This window comes from Coregonus lavaretus (assembly GCF_964263955.1).
Source record: "Coregonus lavaretus genome assembly, chromosome: 1".
NCBI classification, from domain to species: domain Eukaryota; kingdom Metazoa; phylum Chordata; class Actinopteri; order Salmoniformes; family Salmonidae; genus Coregonus; species Coregonus lavaretus.
Genome location: NC_139988.1, coordinates 93292452 through 93298900, shown reverse-complemented (window position 1 = coordinate 93298900; position 6449 = coordinate 93292452).

The following is a 6449-nucleotide window of genomic DNA, read 5'->3' as shown; positions in this document are numbered from 1 at the left end:
ACTGGGGAGGGGGGGGGGGGGTCACACAGAGTTACACTGGGGAGGGGGGGGGGGGGTCACACAGAGTTACACTGGGGAGGGGGGGGGGGGGGTCACACAGAGTTACACTGGGGGGGAGGTGGGGGGGGGGTCACACTGAGTTACACTGGGGGGGGAGGTGGGGGGGGGGGGGTCACACAGTTACACTGGGGGGGGGGGGGGGGTCACACAGAGTTACACTGGGGAGGGAGGTGGGGGGGGGGGTCACACAGAGTTACACTGGGGGGGGGGGGTCACACAGAGTTACACTGGGGGGGAGGTGGGGGGGGGGGTCACACAGAGTTACACTGGGGGGGTATTGACTCTTGTATTGACTTGTATTGACTCTTTGCCTCTTTGATGGTTCGTTGGAGGGCATAGCGGGATTTCTTATACAGTTGAAGTCGGAAGTTTACATACACTTAGGTTGGAGTCATTAAAACTTGTTTTTCAACCACTCCACAAATCTTGTTAACAAACTATAGTTTTGCAAGTCGGTTAGGACATCTACTTTGTGCATGACACAAGTAATTTTTCCAACAATTGTTTACAGACAGATTATTTCACTTATAATTCACTGTATCACAATTCCAGTGGGTCAGAAGTTTACATACACTAAGTTGACTGTGCCTTTAAACAGCTTGGAGAATTCCAGAAAATGTTTGCATGGCTTTAGAAGCTTCTGATAGGCTAATTGACATCATTTGAGTCAATTGGAGGTGTACCTGTGGATGTATTTCAAGGCCTACCTTCAAACTCAGTGCCTCTTTGCTTGACATCATGGGAAAATCAAAAGAAATCAGCCAAGACCTCAGAAAAAAAATGGTAGACCTCCACAAGTCTGGTTCATCCTTGGGAGCAATTCCAAACGCCTGAAGGCACCACGTTCATCTGTACAAACAATAGTACGCAAGTATAAACACCATGGGACCACGCAGCCGTCATACCGCTCAGGAAGGAGACGCGTTCTGTCTCCTAGAGATGAACGTACTTTGGTGCGAAAAGTGCAAATCAATCCCAGAACAACAGCAAAGGACGTTGTGAAGATGCCGGAGGAAACAGGTACAAAAGTATCTATATCCACAGTAAAACGTGTCCTATATCGACAGAACCTGAAAGGCTCCTCAGCAAGGAAGAAGCCACTGCTCCAAAACTGCCATAAAAAAGACAGACTACGGTTTGCAACTGCACATGGGGACAAATATCTTACTTTTTGGAGAAATGTCCTCTGGTCTGATGAAACAAAAATAGAACTGTTTGGCAATACTGAACATCGATATGTTTGGAGGAAAAAGGGGGTTGCTTGCAAGCCGTAAAACACCATCCCAACCGTGAAGCACGGGGGTGGCAGCGTCATGCTGTGGGGGTACTTTGCTGCAGGAGCGACTGGTGCACTTCACAAAATAGATGGCATCATGAGGAAGGAAATTTATGTGGATATATTGAAGCAACATCTCAAGACATCAGTCAGGAAGTTAAATCTTGGTCGCAAATGGGTCTTCCAAATGGACAATGACCCCAAGCATACTTCCAAAGTTGTGGCAAAATGGCTTAAGGACAACAAAGTCAAGGTATTGGTGTCCATCACAAAGCCCTGACCTCAATCCTATAGAACATTTGTGGGCAGAACTGATAAAGTTTGTGTGAGCAAGGAGGCCTACAAACCTGACTCAGTTACACCAGCTCTGTCAGGAGGAAGCTTGTGGAAGGCTACCCAAAACGTTTGACCCAAGTTAAACAATTTAAAGGCAATGCTACCAAATACTAATTGAGTGTATGTAAACTTCTGACCCACTGGGAATGTGATGAAAGAAAATCTGAAATAAATCATTCTCTCTACTATTATTCTGACATTTCACATTCTTAAAAATAAAGTGGTGATCCTAACTGACCTAAGACAGGGAATGTTTACTAGGATTAAATGTCAGGAATTGTGAAAGACTGAGTTTAAATGTATTTGGCTAAGGTGTGTGTAAACTTCAACTGTAAGCGTCCGGGTTTGAGTCCCGCTCCTTGAAAGCGGCAGCTCTACCCTTTAGCTCAGTGCGGATGTTGCCTGTAATCCATGGCTTCTGGTTGGGGTATGTACGTACGGTCACTGTGGGGATAACATCATCGATGCACTTATTGATGAAGCCAGTGACTGATGTGGTGTACTCCTCAATGCTATCGGAAGAATCTCTGAACATATTCCAGTCTGTGCTAGCAAAACAGTCCTGTAGCTTAGCATCTGCATCATCTGACCACTTCGTTATTAACCGAGTCACTGGTGCTTCCTGCTTTAGTTTTTGCTTATAAGCAGGAATCAGGAGGATAGAGTTATGGTCAGATTTGCCAAATGGAGGGCGAGGGAAAGCTTTGTATGCGTCTCTGTGTGTGGAGTAAAGGTGGTCTAGAGTTTTTTTTACCTCTGGTTGCACATTTAACATGCTGGTAGAAATGAGGTCAAACGGATTTACGTTTCCCTGCATTAAAGTCCCCGGCCACTAGGAGCGCCGCCTCTGGATGAGCATTTTCCTGTTTACTTATGGCCGTATACAGCTCATTCAGTGCAATCTTAATGCCAGCATTGGTTTGTGGTGGTAAATAGACAGCTACGAAAAATATAGATGAAAACTCTCTTGGTAGATAGTGTGGTCTACAACTTATCATGAGATACTCTACCTCAGGCGAGCAAAACCTCGAGACTTCCTTAGTTTTTTTTTTATGAACCAGCTGTTGTTTACAAATATACACAGACCGCCACCCCTTGTCTTACCGGAGGCCGTTATATCTTGCCGATGTAGCGTACATCCCGCCAGCTGTATGTTATCCATGTCGTCGTTCAGCCACGACTCTGCGAATCATAAGATATTACAGTTTTTAATGTCCCATTGGTAGGATAAGCGTAATCTTAGGTCGTCTAATTTATTTTCCAATGATTGAAGATTGGCTAATAGGATTGATGGAAGAGGCAGTTTACTCACTCGCCGTCGGATCCTCAAGGCACCCTGACCTACGTCCACGATATCTCTGTCTCTTTCTCATGCGAATGACAGGGATTTGGGCCTTGTCGGGTATCTGTAGGATATCCTTCGCGTCCGACTCGTTGATGTTAAAATCTTCGTCCAATACGAGGTGAGTAATCGCTGTCCTGATATCCAGAAGCTCTTTTTGGTCAAATAACGCGAAAAAACACTCATAATAGTACAATTGGTTAGAGGGCTGTAAAACGGCTGACATCTTCTTCGGTGCCATTTCCTCATGTAATAGAATGACTTGTTTACTGTTCTAATAATGTTGGGAACCAGTTTATAATAGAATGACTTGTTTCCTGTTCTAATAATGTTGGGAACCAGTTTATAATAGAATGACTTGTTTCCTGTTCTAATAATGTCGGGAACCAGTTTATAATAGAATGACTTGTTTCCTGTTCTAATAATGTCGGGAACCAGTTTATAATAGCAATAAGGAACCTCAGTGGTCTGTGGTGTATGGTCAATATACCACGGGTATGCTCCATGTTGCGTTGTGCCTAAACAGCCCTTCTCTGTGGTATATTGGTCATATACCACACCCCCTCGGGGCTTATTGCTTAAATGTACTGTCATGTGTTACGTTACGTTACGCCATGCCATGCCATGCCATGCCATGCCATGCCATGCCATATGCCATGCCAATACTATTTCATGTGTATTTCAGTGCTGTGTGGTATGACCAGATGTCGTACCCCACCTCCTGGCAGCTGGACCCTACAGAGGGACCCAACAGGGAGAGAAGACGGCTGCAGAGGTGTTACCTCACCATCCCCAACAAGTACCTGCTCAAAGACCGACGCAAGCCAGACGGTACGCTGACCCTAACCCATAACCCCTAACCCTCACCATCCCCAACAAGTACCTGCTCAAAGACCGACGCAAGCCAGACGGTACGCTGACCCTAACCCATAACCCCTAACCCTCACCATCCCCAACAAGTACCTGCTCAAAGACCGACGCAAGCCAGACGGTACGCTGACCCTAACCCATAACCCCTAACCCTCACCATCCCCAACAAGTACCTGCTCAAAGACCGACGCAAGCCAGACGGTACGCTGACCCTAACCCATAACCCCTAACCCTCACCATCCCCAACAAGTACCTGCTCAAAGACCGACGCAAGCCAGACGGTACGCTGACCCTAACCCATAACCCCTAACCCTCACCATCCCCAACAAGTACCTGCTCAAAGACCGACGCAAGCCAGACGGTACGCTGACCCTAACCCATAACCCCTAACCCTCACCATCCCCAACAAGTACCTGCTCAAAGACCGACACATGCCAGACGGTACGCTGACCATAACCCATAACCCCTAACCCTCACCATCCCCAACAAGTACCTGCTCAAAGACCGACGCAAGCCAGACGGTACGCTGACCCTAACCCATAACCCCTAACCCTCACCATCCCCAACAAGTACCTGCTCAAAGACCGACGCAAGCCAGACGGTACGCTGACCCTAACCCATAACCCCTAACCCTCACCATCCCCAACAAGTACCTGCTCAAAGACCGACGCAAGCCAGACGGTACGCTGACCCTAACCCATAACCCCTAACCCTCACCATCCCCAACAAGTACCTGCTCAAAGACCGACGCAAGCCAGACGGTACGCTGACCCTAACCCATAACCCCTAACCCTCACCATCCCCAACAAGTACCTGCTCAAAGACCGACGCAAGCCAGACGGTACGCTGACCCTAACCCATAACCCCTAACCCTCACCATCCCCAACAAGTACCTGCTCAAAGACCGACGCAAGCCAGACGGTACGCTGACCCTAACCCATAACCCCTAACCCTCACCATCCCCAACAAGTACCTGCTCAAAGACCGACGCAAGCCAGACGGTACGCTGACCCTAACCCATAACCCCTAACCCTCACCATCCCCAACAAGTACCTGCTCAAAGACCGACGCAAGCCAGACGGTACGCTGACCCTAACCCATAACCCCTAACCCTCACCATCCCCAACAAGTACCTGCTCAAAGACCGACGCAAGCCAAACGGTACGCTGACCCTAACCCATAACCCCTAACCCTCACCATCCCCAACAAGTACCTGCTCAAAGACCGACGCAAGCCAGACGGTACGCTGACCCTAACCCATAACCCCTAACCCTCACCATCCCCAACAAGTACCTGCTTAAAGACCGACACAAGCCAGACGGTACGCTGACCCTAACCCATAACCCCTAACCCTCACCATCCCCAACAAGTACCTGCTCAAAGACCGACGCAAGCCAGACGGTACGCTGACCCTAACCCATAACCCCTAACCCTCACCATCCCCAACAAGTACCTGCTCAAAGACCGACGCAAGCCAGACGGTACGCTGACCCTAACCCATAACCCCTAACCCTCACCATCCCCAACAAGTACCTGCTCAAAGACCGACGCAAGCCAGACGGTACGCTGACCCTAACCCATAACCCCTAACCCTCACCATCCCCAACAAGTACCTGCTTAAAGACCGACACAAGCCAGACAGTAAAGACACCAATTGTTAGTCAGTCTGATCTTCAGCACCACAGGGGACGCCATTCTAACCGCTGCAAAAAAGAGCTTTCCAGATAGTATCTTCATTTTCGGAAATCTGGAAACCTGCTATGATTGAATCCAGCTTTATTGATACCGTTTGATCCTGTCTGTCTGTCTGTCTGTCTCTGTCTGTCTATCTCTCCTTTCAGACTCTGCAGCGCGGGCTCCACTGTCCTTCCTGTTTGAGGATAAGACCCACTCCTCCTTCTCCTCCACGGTGAAAGACAAGGCCACCAGCGAACCAATCAGATTCACCAGACGCTGCATCAGTGTTGCTCCGTCTAGAGAGACCCCAGGAGAGCTGCTGCTGGGTAAGAAACCACCTAACAGCCACGTTCCTGTATCTAGCTTGGTGTTCCTGTATCTAGCTTGGTGTTCCTGTATCTAGCTTGGTGTTCCTGTATCTAGCTTGGTGCTCCTGTATCTAGCTTGGTGTTCCTGTATCTAGCTTGGTGTTCCTGTATCTAGCTTGGTGTTCCTGTATCTAGCTTGGTGCTCCTGTATCTAGCTTGGTGTTCCTGTATCTAGCTTGGTGTTCCTGTATCTAGCTTGGTGTTCCTGTATCTAGCTTGGTGTTCCTGTATCTAGCTTGGTGTTCCTGTATCTTGCTTGGTGCTCCTGTATCTAGCTTGGTGCTCCTGTATCTAGCTTGGTGTTCCTGTATCTAGCTTGGTGTTCCTGTATCTAGCTTGGTGCTCCTGTATCTAGCTTGGTGTTCCTGTATCTAGCTTGGTGTTCCTGTATCTAGCTTGGTGTTCCTGTATCTAGCTTGGTGTTCCTGTATCTAGCTTGGTGTTCCTGTATCTAGCTTGGTGTTCCTGTATCTAGCTTGGTGCTCCTGTATCTAGCTTGGTGCTCCTGTATCTAGCTTGG